The sequence below is a fragment of the Grammomys surdaster genome, unplaced genomic scaffold (assembly GCF_004785775.1).
Source record: "Grammomys surdaster isolate TR1022 unplaced genomic scaffold, NIH_TR_1.0 192, whole genome shotgun sequence".
NCBI lineage: Eukaryota > Metazoa > Chordata > Mammalia > Rodentia > Muridae > Grammomys > Grammomys surdaster.
The window spans coordinates 1,538,001-1,560,014 of NW_021604637.1; positions in this window are offsets into that span (position 1 = coordinate 1,538,001).

Genomic DNA, 22,014 nt, shown 5'->3' on the forward strand with positions numbered 1-22,014 from the left:
TAGACTATCTATGGCACATTCTGGAAACTGTCTGGTTTAAATATAGCTTCCCAGATGATTCTAGGTCATAGAGATGAGAAACAAGATTCTAGGTCAAGATTGAAAAACACTATCATTGTGGTCCATCTATGTGCTTGAGGAAGCATTTGCCTCCTGTCCCTGAGATATATGCTAATTTTATTACACTTTTGGTGTAGTTGTTTATAGATTCATCAGATGGTTACATGTTCAAATCCACACAAGGTTGTGAAATCTAGGCTACTCTACCATTCTATGTGTGAAGGAAGGGATAGAAACACACATAAACACAGAGAGAGACAGATAAAAGAGAAGAGAGAAGGGAGAAAGAATGATCACTTTTATTGAGCAATTTAAAGTGCATTTTATGTAATAGGTATTCAGTTCAAAGGACTTGAACAGAGATGGATGATTATATCTGGCCTGGATTGCACATTATTCCTTTCAACTAGTAGTTTTTCTGGCTACAAGTTGACAGACATTCTAACTAAGCTAAACAATTAGAATTCTGTTGTAATCTCTCTCTTATAAAATGTTTGATTAATTCTTTTCTTCTTCTTTTTTAAATTGCGATTTATTTTAGGTACAAGAGTGTACTAACTGCACTCACATATTTAAAATATGACCAGAAGAGAGCATTAGAACTCATTACAGATGGTTGTGAGTTACCATGTGGTTGCTGGGAATTGAACTCAGGACCTCTGGAAGAGCAGTCGGTGTTCTTAACTACTGAGCCATCTCTCCAGCCCTAATGAATTCCAATGATCTACCTTATGCTACAACCAATTTTTTTCTTGATTACTACACGTTAACACTAGAAGAATCCCATTTGGGGGTTTTCTGACAAATCTGAAAGTGAGAAAGGAAAATTGCTTACCAGGAGGAAAAATCAATTCTGAATTTCAACTCAGAAGAAACTAGTTACATTTATCACATGTTGAATGAAGGACCCACTCTCCTGTGGGCACCAAAGATGGTGTGTAGAGGCAGGGATCTGTGTGTTAGGTGTTCTCTATATTTCTTTTCTTCACATGTGGATATTGTCTACAGTCTACAGTGTGTAAGATTTAGTACTGTATTATATATTATAGAGGCAAATTGACAGATTAGTTCATAGACGTACAACCAGATTCCAGTTTGGACTTTGCCACTTAAAGGATATTTTGTAACGGCTGATATTTAGAAAACGGCATCCAGTTTGGCTTGTTCCCAGGCAGCTGCCATGTTCCCACTGTTCTCACTTAGACTGCAGCTCTGGCTAGCTAGAGGTGCGGGCCCTGACACCAATGAGACGCCACTGTGGTGGCTGGTTCCACCAATCAGCTCCATAGAGACCATTCCACAAAACATGGATCTTGGGCCAACCCCATCACCTTCATGGCTCTCTGCTAAGCCCCAGACAATACCCGCCATCCTCGCAGTAGCTGGTAGAATGAAGACCCTTAAAACTTGAAGATTATTCAATGGATTTATGTATTTGGAAATGCTCAGTTAACAAGATGTCCACATAATTAGAGTAGTTACCCAATGTGTAACCTTTAGATATTAAGTTACTACCCAGGACTGCTCTCAACCCATCTGTCCTCCTCCATGGTTGCTAGCCTCTCCCCTTCCTTTCTCCTTTCTCCTCCCCTTCCTCTATCCTTTTCCCAGGTCCACCTCCTCTTCTACTGCCAAATCGCTGAGCTCCATTGCAAATACAATGTAGCAGAATAAATATCCTGCTACAATATTCAACCTTTACAAATAAAGCCTCAATTTTCACTTTACCTCAGGCTACTTACTACCTACCTTCTTGGCTATTGGATAAGTCAAATGAAACCACATCCCCAACTCCTGAGCACAGTGCCAGGCAGGGGCAACAGTGCTAGATAATGGTGTTTTCAGAAATCTCTGGTCAAGGAATGATCCTTCTGTATTTGTAAACTGCCTAGTATCTGTTGTTAAAGCTGTCTCAGTGTCTTCCATATGTTTCCCAACAGTAGGTATGGCAGTACACACTTGTAATCCTAGAACTTTGGAGGCAAAGGCAGGCAGATCTCTGTGAATTCAAGACAAGCCTGGTCAATGAAGAAAGTTTAGGCCAGCCCTGGCTCCACAATGAAACCTTGTCTCAAAACCAAACACAAATAAATAAACAAATAAACACAATTCAAGAAGAAAGCTGAAATTAATGTGAAAAAACATTTGCAAAAGTCTTACAAATGAGAAGAGACATTGCTGCTATAAGAAATAAGATTTTGACAGAGGTTTGGTTTGCTGGGTTGCTCCCGCACAACAGGGGTTAACTAGAATTCATTCTTCATTGTTAATGTTCTATTTAATCAATAGAGAAAATTCATCAGGCAACCATGGCTGTATGAATTTGGTCTTCTAACTATTCAATGTTTTTGCTACAGGACAGGGCAACACTATTTCTAATGTCCCCTTTTCACTGTGGAAGAAAGGAGCTGAGTCAAACGAGGGAATGTAAATGTTTCCTTATTTCTTATGTAACTGGTTCAAGAGGATAGGAAGGAGACTTCGTGAACTAAGAGTTTCAAGCCTTGACTTTTACAGCTTCTTATAAGTTATGTGACATCCAGTAAGACCCTTCATTTGCTGGCAATCCTGAAACTACAAATTATAACACCTGCTCTGACACATATGGGGGTCCATTTCTGACCGTATTTGCATATTCATTCACATAACCATTTAATCTGTACATATATTAAACACTGGTGACATACCAGGCTCAGGACCAAGTACTAGAGGTATAAATATGAGTAAAAGTAGGTAGAGCTGTCACATTCTGGAATCTTCTTAGGAAGATAGCCAAGCTGTCAATGGCACACATTGGAGAAGCATCCAATCTAGACCTAGCCATCTTGAAAGCATGAATGAGATCACCCCATCTGAGATAAAGAGAGAGGGGGTGCATAGTGAACTCACACAGAAGCAATGTGATGTGGAAGATATAAAAGGAAGAATAGAACACAGTATAAAACCTAAACAGTGCAAGTTAACAAGGCTGAAGAAGGAGAGGGAGCCATTCAGGGACTACATGATGCAAACGGACCAGAACAAAAAGGCCATGAGAGAAGTGTGATGGTTGTCGGAGAATCACCTACTAGCAAGAAGAAAGCAGATGAGTGAAGAGAGAGCAGCAAGACTGAGGCCCATACTGAAGAGGCATGCTTGACTCAGGGAAGAAGGAGGAGGAGCTATGGGTAGAAACATAAGTGAGGAAGTAGGCAGCCTGGGACGTAGCGCAACTCAGAGCATGTGCGGGGCAGCTGTGGTCTCAGCATGAGAAAGATTCAAACATCCATCCATCCCTGTGCTTCTATTAGGAGAGACATGAGCATGTTCATAAATTCTAGTAAAATGACCCAAAAGGTGTTTAGGAAACAAAAACCAGGAAAATGATAATGGAAAGATCTTTCATTGCACATACCTAATTATATTTAGCTTTAATTCATTTTCGCTTTAGATGCAGCTTGTTATTAAGTCAATATTTAATATTTGTATGGAGGGGTGAAATGTTACCTTAAGTCTGGACTCTGTTGTGTCTGAAATTGGAGAAGATAGAATTTAATTTCCTCTGCTTAGCCTTCCCCAGAGTCCCAGAGGAGAAGACTCAGCTAGATCTGTCTGTGGGAGAGTGTTCAGGGAATCCCAGACTGTGGGCAGAGGATAGTCTGTCTTTGGTTTGGAAGAGCTAGAAGCTGTGTTCTTGTCACAGGCTAGTGCTGAACCCATCTCTGTTAATCAGGTCCAGAGACTTCAAGGCTGATGAGTGTTGTGCTCAAGTCTCAGGGGTCCTAAAGACCACCGATGAGTCAGTTTCAATTCAATCACATAAGGGTCTTTATTACAAGCTCAAGAGCAAGGACTCTCACCGTTGCCATTGCAGCAAATCAGAAGTGAGAGCCCCGACTCTAGGGGTGTGGGGTATTTATTGTAGTTACAGCAGGCTTGGGAAATTTCAATACAAGTCAACAAGTTAATATTTTTAAAACTGCATTTCTGGTATAATCTGCAAGAACCAAACATGAGGGCAAAACTACTTGAAAAACAGGATGGCTAGGTCATCTACTTTTCTGTAGGATATCTTAGGTTATGTACATGTACCTTGACCCTGCTGTTGTAGCCTGACAGGCTGTTGCTAAGGGGGGTTGTGATAGGATGTTTACTCAAGTGGACTTTGTGCACTCTCAAAAATAGAGTTGGTTGGGCTTTACAATGAGACCAGTCAGAGGAGAATATGGAAAGACCTAAGGGCTCTTGTGGGACTGAGAAGCGAGTGTGCCAGACCATCCAGTGGAGGAGAAAGGCATTATTACCTTAAGAGCAAGAGAAGCTGCTTCTCTGTGCCCATGGTTTATTTAAGGGTTCACTCCAAGTAATGACCATTCTTTGAGTTTGGGTATATAACATCTGGTATCTACCATCACCGTAGTTTTATTAATAATACCTTATGTTCTCCCTAGTCATTCCTCCCTCAGCTGTTGCTCTTAGCAACCACTGGCCTTTCATGGTTCACACAGCTCTTTTGTCCTGAAATCTCAGCTTTGGGATCAATTCTTGGTTTTCTGTGTTGATGCCTAAGGAACCCATCTTGAGAGCAGTTCTGGAGGCAGACAAAGTGCAAAGGCAGATCTAGCATTTGGGGTGAGGTAAGCTGGGTACTCTGTGCTTAAGTGCAGGATGTTCCTACTTACAGGATCCCCTCCAGCAGACTGGCTCTTGGGGGTCACTGTCCCTTCACATGTTGGCTGTGCATCCTCAGAACCTCTGGAGATCACATCAAGGACACCTGAAGACAATTAGGAACAGAAGCCAGAACCAAACAAGCCTTTCTCGGCCAATAGGATCCTACCAACCAGTTTACCCTTCTTCAAACCTTTGCTTATGCTGAGCAGTACACACAGGAGCCTGGGGGCACATATCACATGTGTGGCTCTCTCTTGATTGCTGCTAGACTCTGTCCTTCTCACAGGCAACAGACTAACTGGCCCCGGCTACCTCTGGGAGCAGATGATCCTTTTTTAACCTGCTGTAGTCCTGAGTCAAACAACCTGTTTATACAGATGATACAGGTGTCAAACTGAAGCCACTGCCTGTAGGGAGGACAGCCTGCCTGAGGCCATATTTGACAGTCAGAACAATAGCCCAAAGACAGAGCAGGGCTGATATTTCTGCAGTCATATGGTCTGGATATCTTTGAGAAGTGCTAATGTCTTTGTGTCAACTGACAGCTATTATGTATTATACATAATGCATGTAATATATAATACTGTATATTCATTGTATATTATAGCAGTGAGAAATATAGGAAAATATGTCCAAGAGGGGATGGAAGAATGGCTTTCTTTTTCTCTGCTCTTGGAGTCTGCACAGAGACAAGTTTGCTTCCAACACACACAATAAACATCTTCCTTCTTTTTAAAAAATTAAGTCATGTGAAGTTTTTACAGGCACTTGTTCAAAATGGAGACCCACTGAACTGATTTTGATAGGCATTCATTCTTTTAACAGATAATTGCCAAGCATGTACTACTGTGTGCAAAGCAAAGTTCTGTGTGCTGGGAAGTCATGTGAGTGGACTAGACAGATTACTTCCCTTGACAGGAGTTTAAAATGAAGTCTGTGATGCTTAATCTCCATTGTCAGCTTTGCTGAATTTAAAATGACTTGGAAGTTGAAGCACTGGGCAGGTCTCTGAGGATATTACCAGAGAGGTCTGACTGAGGTGGGAAGACCTGCTTTGATCATAAGCAGCATCCTGTATTAGCTTGAGGCTTAGGAGTGAATAAAAAGGAATGTATAGGAAGAAATGGGAAAGGGACCCGAGAACCAGCATCCATCTCTCTCTGCCTCTTGACAGTGGGTGGTGCGCGCTGCTTCCTCGTGTTCCTGCCTCCATGCCTTTCCCATTATGATGCATGCACTCTTACACTGGAAACTCAAATAAATCCTTCCATCAGTGAATATTTTTAGGTATTTTTCTCATGACAATGAGAAAAGTAATGACTATGAAGGCTGAGTTTTACGCAAAATGAGACAGATGTGAGTCAGAAGTAGGAATACAGTTGTCATGACGTGGGATGTGTATGCCTCAACCCAACACTTGTGTAGAAGTAACTCTATTTCTGACTACACAGTCATCTAAGGCACAGCAATGCCTTAGTGATTTAGAAAGTAAGACAAGTTTTTTGAATGTGAAACAGTTGTCACCAGGTTCTTTTCTTCATATGATTATCAAGTCATTCACAAACCAGCCTCCACTGACTTGAAATCATATATCCCTAAGTCCTGGGTTGAAGCCGGATTCCCTCCCATTCCACTATTGAAGGCATCAGAACCTTGAAGCAGTGGAGCCTCATAAGGGGTCTTCCAGGGACTGAGGCCATGCCCTTGTAGTGAATAATGCTTGCTTAACTATAAGATAATAAGTTTTGCTCTGCCATATGCCTGCCGCTGCAATGGGTTACTTCACTACAAGTCCAAATCAATGGTGTTAAATGATCACAGAATGAAGCTTGAAAAACTATGAGCCAAAATAGACCTTTCCTCCTTATACGCTGAATTATCTCTGGAGTTTGTTACAGTGATGGAAAGCCGGCTGACACAGCCTGACTAGTGCATTAGTCTCTGAGATGGCCTTCTTGCCCTTGGAGTCTCCTACACTGTTCTTGACATGGCAGCTAGAGTGAGCAGTGCTGTTACAAAGCACAGAGCCGCCTATTAATTACATGATGGAATTTGGCAATATATCAATCGGGAAGAGCCTCTATTCTTCAAGCAGGCACGTGGAAGAAGAGACAACGAAACACATGTGATAGGAACTGGAACCAAGTGCTTTGTAGAAAATGAAGTCCTGGATCTCAAGAAGTACAACTTTATGTAAGATAATATCATTCTATGTGAGGTAAAAATAAAACCTGATGGATCCTCATGCTATCCAGAAGCAAAGTCAAAGTCTTTTTATATTGCAAGACCCTATGGCATTAGATCCTAATCACTTCTCTGATCTCACCCCACCCCCAGCACCGCTGAGACCCAGCCACCTCCGTCCACACAATCTCACCTCATGCCTAGCCAGGTTACTCTGTCAGGAAAGCCATTGTTATGGTTTGAATGTGAAATGGCTCCCATAGGCCCCTGTGATGAATGTTTGGTTCTCAACTGGGGACTAGTTGGGAGGTTTTAGAAACACAGGAAGTGATGCATTGTTGTACAGTGTAAGTCATGACAGGCCACAGCTTGACGGTTGTACCCAGTCTTCTTTAGTGGCTCATTTGCGTTTGCTTCATGTTCACTAATGAGGTGAAAAGCTTCCTATGCCCCATACAACACCACCATGATGTCTGTCCACCTCATGGGGTCGAGCAACCATCAACCAAACTCTGAAACTCTAGAGTTAAGATTTGACAAATGGCTAGTACTGAAGGTGTTGTAACAGCATCAGGTATGTTGTAACAGCTGTGCAGAAGTAACTAATTCAGGACAATAGGAAAGACACCTTGAGGGCATCTCAGGATCTATGATGCAAAGGTTTCAACTCATCTGAAGCCTCTGAGGCTAAGAAAGCATTTTCCTGGGTTCAGCCCTCCAGAAAGGCCATTGCAGCATTGGTCCATGAGAGCTCTGGCTGGGGGTCCAAGATGTGGTATCATCCATGAGACAATTGATATTCAGGCATGTGGAAGAAATTTATAGGGCAGTATGTGGCGGGGATGCTGCCACTTTAGGTGACCTCTGAGGAGACAGGGAAAGCTGTGCAGATAAGTTGCAGTGGAGTTCAGGCATAGCAGAAACTTGGAATGTCTGCTACAAAGAGACATAGCGAATGAATGTAGCCAGTCTAAGGTCAGAGACAGAGTTATGCAAGCCCTTTGGAAGTCCTGTCATGATATCATGTGCCCAGATTCTGGTATGCAACTATAGGTTTTAATTTCGACTGTGCTAAGTATTCATCTTACTTTGGTCCAATATATCCTTGATATTCAGTTATTCCTTCCCTTTGAAATGCTAGCTCCGTGTCATTCCAACTTGGGGGGAGATGGAATATCATTTGACTTTACAACAAAGTACAGCTACCATGTCCCTGGATCGTGTGGGTCTTACTGAACTATGAAGATCTGGGGGATTCTTGGAAGTTCACTTTGCATTATAAAATATTCATGAGCCTTTGAAGAAGGGCCAGGGATAAGATGTTATACTTTGAATATAAAATGTCTCCTACAAGCTCATGTGCTGAATGCTTGGCTTGTAGCTGGGGAGGTTCTGAAGGCTTCAGAAGGTAGAGTCAAGTAACCTATTCTTCTCCTGGAAGGCCATGTCTGTATCTGGCCCCTCCCTCATGGCCATGTGGTACACAGCCTCTTTTGCCTCATATACTCAACTCCCAGGATGTTTTGCTTAAGAACTTGAGCCCAATCAACCAGAGCCTGAACCCTCAAAACTATTAGTCAAAAAAGTCTTTCCTCCTTCAGGTAGTTTGTATTGAGTGTATAGTCACAGCTACATAAGAATAACTAATACACCCAAGTGTCCAGAGTCTCATTTGTCACGTTATCAGTGAAGTGTTTACTGCCTCCTTTATGTAAAACATGAGCCTTCCTTACTCTTTCCTGGTTTAATTTTTCAGCAATCCATGTTTAATGCCTTCCATCACAGTCATTTATTTATTTGTCTTTTCTCTTTTGGATTTTATAGACAAGAGATTTGCATGGGTCATCTATTGCTATATTCCCAATTCTTGGAACAACGTGAATGCTTATTAAGTTTGTTGAAAAGAACATACTGTGTGTAGCTCCTATGTGTGTGTGTAGACTTGCAAATGAATTGCTGAGACAGAGTCTGTGAAAATTTAATGAACACTAGCGAGAACACACCTCAGCACTTAGAAGGCTGAGCAGGAGTATTGTGAATTTAAGGGCAGCCTGGGCTACATAGTTATAGACCAGCCTTGACTACAGTGAGGCTCTGTTTTAGAAGAAAAAAGTTTTACTTTATTTGTGATTTACAAGTTAATTTGCAAATATGTTTATTAATTTTTATACCAACAGCCATGTGCTGAACTCTTATATTTTTATTAGACATTTCTTATTTTTTCCATTTATAATAACATTTTTTACTTATGTAGGAAAGATGATATCTAAACACATACACCAATATCAGGCAATTCTTAGAGAAAGTGCAGGCACACTAATTAAAGTCAGTGTGTTATATGTACATGAAAGTAGGAAGGGGATTTCTTGGAAAGAACAGAATTCATTAGAAGAAAGAGGAGGAGACAGGGTAACTGTGGGGAAAGAATTATGATTCATTATTCATATGTACAGAACTGGTTTATTTGTTCTAGCCCAGACTCCAGTCTACAGCATTTGTTACTTCTCCACAGTTGCCTTGCACTCTCAGTCTTGAAGAGGAATTTGTGTCCAGAAAGGACTTCCTTCTGGGATCCTTGTATCCTCTTACAGATGAGCAAATGCTCACATGTGCGATTCAATGCTCTGTTAGCAAATTGAAACTGCAGGTGGATACACATCTGTGCACATGAAAATCCTCACAACACCTCACTTCCCTCATTTGGAGTTACCATTGCCCAAATAACAGTGTTTTATGCTGCCTGGAGCCATGATAAGACCCTGAAATGCACTATAAACTTTCCTTTTAAAGCAATGATGGATGGGGGGAAGAATGACACAATGACAACCAAGAAAAATACCAAGCTAGAACAGTGAGTCCAGTTTAGGTTTAAAGCCTCAGCCTGCACCCTTCAAAGGTCAGATAGTGAACAGAACAACACAAAGGGTTAACACATCTTCAATATAAATGCTTCTCTGTTTCCTTCTCTGTGGTGTTCAGATTGTCTTCTATAAGGACAACTTTTCAACACTCATATTCAAGTATTACAATGGAAAAGAGATGCAAGTACTTATCTTGAGATATATACCAGCTGAGCCATTCCCAACAAAGCCACAGGTAGATCTCAGGGATGCTTGGTGTGGTGGCCCTTGAGAGCCTCATTCTGAATTGTCCCCAGAGAGATGTCACTTTTCTCTGAGGAAAGAAGGTTCCTGGTGGTTGGATCTGCCCATGCCCTTCTTGTCAGCATCAGCTCGACTGTGTCTGTTACCTGTGGTGCTGCCTTAGCCCAGCATGGCACAGGGTGTGCTGTGTGTGAATGTTCTAATGAGTGATCTTACAGGAAAAGTTTTTCTTGACCTTGTACCTTACTGTTGTTCCTCCCACTGTCTTATAACTAAGTCAGAGCTTGCCCACAGAGACTTGATTATAAGTTCTCTGGTGTACAGCCTCTTAGATGTGCACATCCCACTATACTGATATTTGGGAGAAAGATGAAGAAGAGGAATGCTTTAGGTTTTAGGGTATTTTCTGATTGCTTGCTGTATCTAGGAAAATTATCAGGTGAATAACCTCAAACTTATGCCATTTTCTTTTCTGACTATTGTTCTCACTGTTTTCTTTCCAAGTTTAGTATTTGGGTGTCTGGTTTTGCTTTTTGGCTAGATATTGGGCCTGACAGTTCTCCCGTCTTTTCAGTGACCATCAATAAGCAGTATGCCACTTGTTCTGGGAATGAATGTGATCTAGTCACTTGGGAATCTCACTTTCTGAAAAGGGAACAGAGCAAGACCACAGTAGCTTATAAGGACGAGCTGATAAGCTGCAGCTGGTACACAGCAACCAGCCTGGCCATTGTAGACAGCTCTGTACATACACCTGCCTGCCCTAGAGCCCCTTTGGCTTTTTCTATTGACTGTTTGCATCAGTTCCAGAAACCCTGGGCCTTATTTACAGAGATAGATTCCTCTGACCCACCCAAGAACCCCTCCTGGGCCATCATTATGACCTTCATTTCCAAATCGAGGAAAATGAAGCTCAATAGATTTCAAACTTGGTCACAACTGTAGCAAGGTGAGTGACAGAGCTTGACCCCAAAGTCTTCCAAACTGCTGCTCACTGTCATCCCAGTGAGGCTCAGACATCTACATGTTGAATATACTTTTCAGTGACCACAAAGACCCTTCAGAGATTGATCCATATTTGCAAGGTGACTCTGGAGAAATCACAAACATTGCTTGTTTGAACCAGGGTTGGGGAAAAAAAGGAATTCTAGCTTGGGATTATCTAAATCTAAGTGTGGAGTTCTTTCAAGGGTCCATTTGTTGAAATATATCTTGAGATTTAATGGCTAGACATTATCTACAAAATTATAGAAGTCATAAAGCATGAAGTGCCACAGTGAATCAAGACTCAATCCAAATAAGGCAGCGAAATACACATGTGGCTTTTAGGCTTTTCTTTTTACTAAAATAAGAATTTGAAAATCAGAAAACAAATTAAATGGGTAGCATATGCCTTGGGGAGATGACAGTGAGAGCATGGTGGTGGGATTTTTTTTCTTGTAGGTGTTTCTTAAATAATGTTACTGTGTTTTATACTTTCCACCACCCCCTGACTTACATATGTACAGCAAAAGAACATATTTGCAGTCTTTATGAGTTAGTATCCAGCCACGAATTGCTAACAAATACACAGACAAACCCAACAGTACTTAGTTTATACTGTGTCATATTTGTTCAGGTTTATTTAACATCAAACAAATCAGGGTTAATGTCTATAGCTAATTTGACATCCACACACATGAGTGTACATATGAGTGAATGCCACCTCCAGCTGAACACAGCCTCCTTGATTAGGGATGCCCACAAGGTAATGTCTTCATATCTCATCTGGTTGCCCTAATGAGAACATCCTGGGAAGCAGACACAGAGCACTGCCAGCCCCAGATATGCTCCTTGCTCCTTCTATCCTCCCCAGTAGGATGAGAAAAGCCACAGCCTTCCTGCAGATCTCATGTTTATGTGAAGCAACTTTTGGGGCATCAGGGACAACAGCTTTGTGTTCACTAGTTCATACTCAGCATAGCAGAGTATTCCATAGACACTTGTCAGTCATCACTGGAGAGGCTGTTAGCAAAGCACTTAATGATAAAACATCATTCAGATCTTTGGCCTGACAATGATAGCTATCACTTATATGAATGTGACTTCTGGCCACTTGACAAGATTCTTCTAGGCTGGGCATTATGTTGTCCATGTTTTGCATGAGAAGTGGCTGACAGTGTGCAAGGATTGTGGATTGCCCAGTGACAAAGCAGACACTTGAGGCTAGAAGTTTGCAACCCTTATGTGCTGTCCATCATGTCTGCTCTTGGCCTTTAGAAGCATTTTCTAGACATTTATGTCTACTGTTTGCCGGAGGAACTGATGGCGCTTCATCCACTATTCATTAGTCCATTACCCACATTCATTGATTCAAGCCATTTTATTGTGAGACAATGTGCTGGGCGCTATGGGAAATCAAAGACTCAAAAACACACTTCTTCCCCCAAAACATACAGTGAAGATGGAGAAAAACAAAGGTACACAGAGATTAAGTACTAAATAACAATTCAGTGATTAATAAGGTTTCTAAAAGGCAGGCACCCTGGCCCCATCACCATGACCTCTTCTAGTACACCTGGATTGTTTGTGACATTTGGAAAAAACCTATTCCTGCAGGCTGGGTCATCAGGAGGTTCCAGGAATGGATGTTCACTTAAGCCCACTCTTGCTCTTTAATTACCTATAAACTTGATCTTGAAGACCCACATCTAAAGGGTGTGCTTTTACTAGAAATGTTAGTTATTCCTCTGCCTTCTTCCTTTGTATAATGGGTGTAATAACCCTGCTTATCTCCTGACTGGTGATGGGGAGTTAAGGGGGCACCTAACAGGCCAGTTGATGAGGCTGGCCACAACACTCACAACTCAATGAATAGTGTGCAGCTTCCCGGTGCCTTTGTACACTTAGTGACAGAGGAAGATTGCCTTTGTGCTGAGTTAAGTTCTCAGTCTTCTCCATCTTTGTTTTTCTCCATCTTCACTGTATGTTTGGGGGGAAGAAGTGTGTTTTGAGTCTTTGATTACATAAATGTGTAGAAAATGCTTTAAAAGGCCAAGAGCAGACATGATGAAGGGATAGCACATAAGGGTTGCAAACTTCTAGCCTCAAGTGTCAGCTTTGTCACTGGGCAATCCACAATCTTTGCACACTGTCAGCCACTTCTCATGAAAAACATGGACAACATAATGCCCAGCCTAGAAGAATCTCTAAGATTTTGAGAAAAAAGAAAAAAGAAGCATAGGAGGAGGTAGGGTGGGAGGAGTAAGAAGAGGAGGAGTAGGAGAGGAAGAAAAAAAGGAAGCAGAGGAGTGAGAGAGAACAGAGATGTAGGAGCAGTGGAGAGCCACGCAGGTATGGAGAACAGTCGCGGGTAACAACTTTTATTTAGGTTAGCTAATTGAGAAACAACTCTCTTTGTATGGGCATATTGTTATTGGGCATTACCAAATATATAAAGCCTTTGATTAGTCTTTAAGCATTAGAGTCTCATTTTCTTACTGGGCCCACATGGATGGTGGGATGGTCTGGGCAATGCCCAGCCTTGTGGAGACAGCATGGAAGATTGGCAGTGCCATCTTCCATGCTGGTGCCATGTGGGTGGCAGGGCTGGTGTTACTGGCTGGCAGTTTCTAGCTGGGTATGCACGTGACCTATGGCCACGGAACATGATGGCTGAGCTCGGCAGAGCTGCTGCAGCATAGATAGTCAACTGACTGGCAACCAGTTTTAAATAATTACTTCAACAAAGAAGGAGGGTGGTTTTCCAAAGCTTCCTGCTTTCTTGCTAAGACAGACATACCATTAATTAAGCATCTAGAACAAATAGGCAAATTCAGCTTTCAAGTGCTGACTTTACCTCTTTCCAGGACTAGGAGCAAAGCTTCAAAAACCATATTATGTGTATTATTTAAATATTGTTTGTTAGAGAAAACAAATGGGTCATATTTTAAAATCAAAACCTTGCACTTGGCACCGAGTTTTCTATTAGTATTTTATCTTAGCAACCGAGAGGGCTTACTAAAATAAAATAGAAAAAGAAACTATTACGAGCAGTAAAGCAGTGGATTTTAAGGGGGCATGTTGGGGATACTCAGCCCTGAGGTGTATGAATATATGAGAAATAGCTTACAAATTCAAGCTTCTGGAATTTGGAACAGACTGTTAGCTGCAAGCCCCATAATTCTTCTGCTTCCCTTCTGCCAAGCTGGTAGGAGGGAGAGAGAAGAGGTTGGTTCTGTCTAGTCCCAAAGAGAAATTAGACCAATTTTAGTTTTTAGAAAAGAACTTAGAGTTAATGGTTGAAAAAAATGAGAAAGGGAAGAAAAGCAGATGGTCCTTTTAAGATCGTAACATTCTAGAGTCACTACCCAGTGCTAGGATGAAAAATGAGATGTCCCAGCAGGGACTGGGTAAGGAGTCTGCTGCCGAAGGTGATGCGGCCTCCCTCTGCTACTCAACCATTCCTATCCTCTCTGTCCTACATGTCCAGTCTCCATGTAACAGCTAGACAGGTCATCAGAAATGGGGGACAGGCAGCACTTGTGCCTCAAACCATTTTCATCTTGGGCTTTTAAATTTCTCCATATGAGAATAACCTGATCATCTACATTTTAAAAATCTGGACACCAAACTGAAGCCCAGAATGGCTAAAGTCAGACCAAGAACTGGGACTTCATGCTTTAAAGTTGTCTGGGAAGCATCAATGTGTATCAAGATTGAGACTAAACACTGAGGTCATGGTGACAATGTCCAGGAGAAAGAGTTCCCTGGAGACATCCTCTAATCTTATACCTCAGATCAAAGCCAAGTTCTCTGAGGATTCTCCTTGGTTCCCCTGCAGGGTCCTTGTACATGCCTTCTGAACATGTACACATCCTTGTTTTGCCTGTTGTCCTTCTCTGTCATCTGCTCACCTTTGACTTCTAGATGCCAGTATCCAGGAACCATGTCACCTGACTTTACAGCCATCAATAGACCCCAATTTAATCTCAGCATTCCTCACACAGGGGTGTCTGGGGGAAATACCAAAAAATACAATTGTAGAAGATTATCAAGGAAGTAATTTCCATCCTGACAAGTGATCCTACTAGAATGGATATCCCAAGACTTTGAATAGCCATGAAGTCATAGGCACCCATTGGAATGTAAAGCCTTCAGCACAGGTATGCCTTGAATCTTGCTATGGTTGGGACAGATGTGCAATCCAGGGAAATTTCCACTATGTGATGGAGAAAAGCAAACCTTCCTACAGCCCAGAGAATCAGCATAAAAGCATGTGTCTTCCTGGTGTGTGGTCAGCAGAGCATATCCAATCTTCCATACTGAATCACTACAGACAGCCAAGGACAACCCAGAGGGAACAATTATATTCTTCTCTTAAAATACCCACCCCTCACAAATAACCAAGTGGAACAAAGCTCCCTAATTTTAGAGCCAGTCTTCCAATAGGTACTTTCAGAAAGAAACAGTCATTTCCGGACTTTTCCACTTAACACACTGCCTAGAAAAACCTGTCTTGGCATTTGCAAACAAAATAATGGCTTTCTTGGCTGAATCTCTAAGCCTGAAGGGGTATACCTCCACTGTTTCCATCCTGCTGTGCCCCCAGAACTCAAACCAACACAAATTCGTGTTTTCTCTCATTGCTGTAACTGAGTGTTTGAAACAGCTTATTTTCACACAGTAAAACTACACGTGCATGCCAGCAACGTGGCCATTAACACTCATTAAGGTTCATAATGGAGCTGACTTCAAGTCGAAGCTATGTCTGCTCTGAAATAATCATGGTCTCCATAGATTATCTGTGGAGGGACCCAAGCAGAGGGCCATAATATGCAAAATAGCCTAAATGGTTTTTGCATCCAAGTGGTGCTTACTGTCCTGGGAAGTTGAGCTAGGGTTCCTCTGTCCAGATGAATGCCTTCAAGGAGGATGGCAAGCTCCTCCTATCTCTCTAAGGCACCCTGGTCCAGGCTGGGTACTGTGACAAGAGAATGCAGAGAAAAAAGATGCTGTCAGATACAGTGCAATGACCTTCCAATCACAGATGGAGCTTATTGAAATATTTAACAGGGTTTTGAGTTTCTGAGTCTGGTGGTGAAGTGGAATTTGCACAAGCGTGTTCTCAAGTGAAGACAACACATATTGTGTAGTTGTCTCAGAAAATCCTGAAGCTGATGGCCTGACTCTGGAGAAAAACTTTGTAACCATGACTATGGGTTTCTCCTTGGGATCCTGGGGACATAGTTATCTGGAGTTCTCCCTCAGACTGTGATCTAACTGGGAGTAACACCATCTAGTCTAGCCTCTTGGGACTGTTTTACCAACACTTTTTTAAAGCATTAATCATACGACACAAAAGTACAGCTCAATGAGTTACTACAAGATGAAAATCTTATATACGTTGCACAGATCTCACCTCTCAGAACCCAAAATACATAAGAAGAGTTGGAGAACTTATCTTTACTATGCTGGTAGTTTCAGTGAGCCAATCCAGCAGCTACTGCTTTGGAGAGACTTTGACCCTGGGTCTACAGTTGTTTACAATGTTTATAAACTACAAAGCATCATTTTGATCTTCTCTGTTACTGAAGGGTGGGAGATTAGAATCAGGACCCACCAGCAGCCATTTACAGCAGCAGAATCAAGAAGTGAAAAGAGCTAGTTTGTAACTATTTCTTTAATAAGGTAAGGAGGGGAGATTAGCCCAGGCAGGAAGAAAGAAAAATTATAGAAGCAAAACACAGCCCATATTACTCACTGCTACAAATACAGTAAGACATGTTAACTTGTTCTTTGGGGGGGTGTTATTGTTCATTTTATTTATTTACATCCCAAATGTTGTCCTCTCTATGTCCTCACAGAGTTCTTCCCCTGAGAGGTGGCCCCCAGGCATCACCTTCCCTGGGGCATAGGTCTCTACAGGATTAGGTGTATCCTCTCCTACTGAGGCCAGACAAGGCAGTCCTCTGCAATATATGTGCCCATCTCTCCTGTCTCCCCCTCATACCTGATCCTGCCTCCTCTCCCCCCCACCCAGTTACTTCCCTACCTCTGAATCTCATGATTATTTTCTTCCCCTTTCTAAATGAGATTTAAACATCCTCATTTGGGCCTTCATTCTTGTTTAGTGTCTTTGGGTCTGTGGAGTGTAGCATGGGTACCCTCTCTTTTATGGCTAATGTCCACTTATCAGTGAGTACATACCATGCATGTCCTTTTGGATCTAAATTTCCTCACTCAGGATGGTATTTTCTAGTTCCATCCATTTGCCTGCAAAACTCATGATATCCTTATTCTTGTTAGCTGAATAGTATTCCATTGTGTAAATGTACCACATTTTCTGAATTCATCCTTCGGTTGAGGGGCATCTGGATTGCATCCAGTTTCTGGCTATTATGAATAAGGATGCTATGAACATAATAGAGCACATATCCTTGTGGTATTGTGCAGCATCTTTAGAGTATATGCCCAGGAGTGGTATAGCTGGGCCTTCAGGTAGAACTATTTCCAATTTTCTGAGTAACTTCCAGATTGATTTCCAGAGTGGTTCTACCGGTTTGTAATCCCACCAGCTGTGGAGGAGTGTTCCCCTTGCTCCACATCATTGCCAGCACCTGCTGTTGCTTGAGCTTTTGATCTTAGCCATTCTGACTGGTGAGGTGGAATCTCAGGGTTGTTTTGGTTTGCATTTCCCGATGAGTAAGGATATTGAACATTTCTTTAAGTGCTTTTCAACCACTGGAGATTCCTCTGTTGAGAATTCTTTGTTTAACTCTGTACCCAAGGTTAACTTGTCCTTAATCCCTCTCATCATATCAGCAGCCAGGAGACGTCATTGAGGTGCTTGGACCTGGAGAGCTCCCCGTTAGAGCTGCTTCCATCCTGAGTTTATAGTCATTTCATTGAGTTCCTTTAAATAACAGCTTCATCTTGCCAAGTTGAAAATATTTGATATATTTCAAAAGCCTCTTTCAATACCCTGAACTCCCCGCCCCCCTCTTTTTCTTACATCAGTATTTTGAAAAACTGGTAGCTTCTAATCCCTGGATCACATACTCATTGTGTAGTTCAGAAAAGCTCTATCTCTATCTGTTTCTTGCAAAATCAGCTGGATCTAAAGTCTTAGTTACTAGAAAGTTTGATCCTATGGGCAAGAACATTCCAGAAGGGTGTTTCCTTTTATTGGGAGGTAGATTATGACTGCTTATCTCTTTTTGTGTTTCAGCCACTGTTGGTCTATGACGCCTAGATGTGTTGAGTGAGTTGAAACTTCAGAATGGTGACTCAGTAATTCTGTTGTTATTTTTTTAACATTTTTAAATTTTATTTACTCCTCCTTGTAACTTTAATTTTTTTTGTTTGTTTGTTTTTTCGAGACAGGGTTTCTCTGTGTAGCCCTGGCTGTCCTGGAACTCACTCTGTAGACCAGGCTAGCCTCGAACTCTTGAACTCAGAAATCCACCTGCCTCTGCCTCCCAAGTGCTGGGATTAAAGGCGTGCGCCACCACCACCCAGCGTAACTTTAATTTTTTTTAAATCTTATTTTTAATGATGGTTCTTAAATGCTTTAACCTCCCTTTTAGCCCACCACCCACCGGAGGTAGTGGGAAAAAAGGATATGGGGTGGGGTGGGGGGATGGACCTGTTTAGAAAGGTCCTTTGGAGCAACTCCTATCTGTGTTGTCTGGAAATCAGTAGTTCAGTTCACAGGTTAGCAGCAACAGCCTGATCTACTCGCTAACACTTTACAGATACACCAGCAGTCCAGTTCGGTAGAATCAGGTTAGCAACAGCAGTGACATGACATAGCAGAGACAACTAGGCCTCAGCCTCAGCACAAGTCAGCAGGAGGGACCAGAAGAAACACCAGGAGAAGTTCTAGCCTGTGCCTCTCTCAGCAAAGCGAAGATCAGCAAAGACTCAAGCAAGACTCACAACTGTTGCGCAGCTAACTTTATAAGCAGTCGAGTTCTCTTTATAGTCCCTTCAAACATCACATGTCCTCCATGGGTCTCGCCTCAGCATGTGCGTCTGTCTCAGCTGACATCACTCTACCAATTGGCCCAAGTCCGTGGAAGCATCAAGAAGCCTCAGCACTCCACTAGAAGTTTTTTGGTGCATTTCTCTCTATGGAGTCCTGACAAATGCAGCTCAACTATGCAATGTAAGTCAGACCAATACATACATGTTATCAGCAAAGAATCCTTCATCATGAGTCCTTTCACGCGCTTGCTTTAACAGAATATCCTTTCACTTGTGTCTGCTTCAGCCAAATGTTTTTTCATGAATCTGCCTTAGCCTTTTACTTGTGTCCACTTCCACTAAACATTCCTTCTCATGTTTGCCCCAGCAAAACGCCATCCAACACAACTGACTTTCCAAAGAAGCCTTAAGTTTCCACTTCACCTCATCTATTTTACTTACTCACTGACATAGTTCCTTTTATTATCAGTTTACAAGATAACAAAAGCTTATAAAGTTGACCACTTATAAATTACTATTTTGAACTTAGGCACTCAAATATATTTGATGGATGTTGATTCACTTCAACTATTATTCTTACAAAGCAAAATTGTGCTCTCTCTGTGAAGGGAGTGGCTGGTCAAGTAGGCTGATGAATCCTCCTGACATACCCTAGTGCTCCTGCTCGTTTTGATGCTGCCTGGTGTGATGCTTCCAGGATTATTTGCCTTCTTTCTACTCCTGGGCTGGGGTCAGTCATAACTCTTTTAGAAGGAAATGGTGTCTTAAGACCACAAGTGAGTAAATTGTTTTCAACTTTCCCATTTTTTCATTTTATACCCAGTGTTGTTTCTTATAGTTTAACTTCTGTTTTAAAATCATTTTCTGTATTTGCTAGCTCTTCTCTGGGCCTGGAGTCTCCACTCTGAGTTTTCTAATTCTAACCGATATGCACTTTCATGTTTTAAGCTCATTTTCCAAATACCTTTTGACTCATCTTGAAAAAGCAAGTAACGGTGGTTTTTTGAGCTTGTATCTGCTGCACAGCCATTGTCTTTAATGGGGATTCTTTTTTCCCATTTAGCTCTGAATGAACTTCACCTGGCATTATTGGCTTACATTGCTAAGGGCAAATTTTATATGGATCCTTAAACAGGAGACAGGGTACAGAAAGCAATGCCTAACTTGTTGTCCCCTCTTCCGGCTGCTGAGTTTGCAAAGCCAAAGCTAGTTGTCCTCCCTCCAACTGCCCAGAGTCTTTTTTCGTTTCTTCTCTGTTCTTCCCTGTGTACACCCTGTTCAACTGGCATCTCACTCCAATCAGAGTTTATGCCTTTGCTCTTGAGTTTCTGTCCTGCAAAGACAGCCTGGTCTTAGTTCTCTTTAGGCTCATGGGGGCTGTCCATCGATTTTCAGGACCTGCTGACAGCCTCTTCCACTTCTAGTGTTAGCCATTGTTCACAGATCTACACAGTTGGTTACCAAGCCACCATCTTCCATATATGTGGGTGTTTCCTCACCCATGATCTCCAGGATATCCTTTGGTTTCTCCTGCTTCTTTCCACATAAATGGTTTTGTGGCTGTTGCAGATTGCCCAGCCACTCACCTCCTTTTTAGGATGGATTTTGTAGGGACACTTTGTCTCACAGTGCTTTTTATGGTCAGTGACTGTCCTACCATGTTGCTGTCCAAAAGTATTGCCACCACCTTCTTTCTCATATACTAAGCCATTGCTTCCTGATTCTGAGAGGTGGTGAAATTACAGACTCTGCACCATCCAGATGAATTTGCTTAACTGCACACGGAGAAGGAAAAAGAGCATATTCTGAAGAGGTTCCGCCCAAGGAACCATTGCGACCATGGAAACCTACTCTTTACTGTCTATTGAGTAGTCAAATGTGGCTAGTACAAAAGAAAAAAAGAAATGGTTTTTTTTTTTACATTGTGTGTAATTAACTTAAATCTAAATTTAAATAGCCACAGGGACTGATGGTTACCATACTGGAAAATAAAGTTCTAAGAAAATTATTTATTCATGAGGAATTGTTTATTTATAAGGAAATCATTTATTCATTATTCCATTGGGTTGATCTGTATAGAAGTACATGGATTGAATATAATGTCCTGCTTGTAGGTAGCTTACACTGTTTCATAGGAATCTGCAGAGAGCTGTAAAGCCCTGGTATGTCACAGAACTGAGGTAGTTCCTGTTTCTGCTTCATGGAGCATCAGACACCTGAACCCAATGGCTCCCGCTTTGCTGGTGACCCCTGAGAAGCCTGGAGAACTGCTCATGCTCCAGCTTTTCAGGACAACTGCCTGGGACACAACCAAATACAAATCATCTTTCCACTTATGCATGAATATCTCATTTACAGTTTTTTCAAAGTGATTTCTGTTAGGTCCCAAGGAAACCCCAGTTCCTAAAACTCCAAAAGGCAGTCCAAATGTCCAGAAATGGGTCCAACCTGAACTATAGGAGGATTTCTGACAGTTAGATAAAAGCTAACACTCCTCGGGAACTTTAGAAGCTTGTACCTCTCTGCCAAAGGAGGCATCCCCTTATCTTTGGCAGAAGGGACAAATGCCTATCTGTGGTGCTTGCTAGCATACTAAAGCACATGCTGACCTTCCAGAGTCCATCAATAACACAAATGCCTTTTGAAGCCTAGGCTAGCGTCCTACTCCTAAAACCTCCTCTCCTACCCTAAACTCCCTCCAGCTCATTGGCTTCACTCCCCACAGCTACTCATTCTTCTTATAATGTATTTTTATATGTTCTGTCTAATATCTATCTATCTATCTATCTATCTATCTATCTATCTATCTATAATCTATCTACCTTTCTTTCTTTCTTTCTTTCTTTCTTTCTTTCTCTCTCTCTCTCTCTCTCTCTCTCTTTCTTTCTTTCTTTCTTTCTTTCTTCTTTCTTTCTACCTATTGTCTACCTATCTTTATCTTTGCCTGCCTGCCTGCCTGTCTGTCCATCTGTCTGCTTCTCTCAGGTCTAATCTGCTGGCCATGTTCACCCTACTTCTTTCTCTCTTCACTCTAGACCCTTCAGTT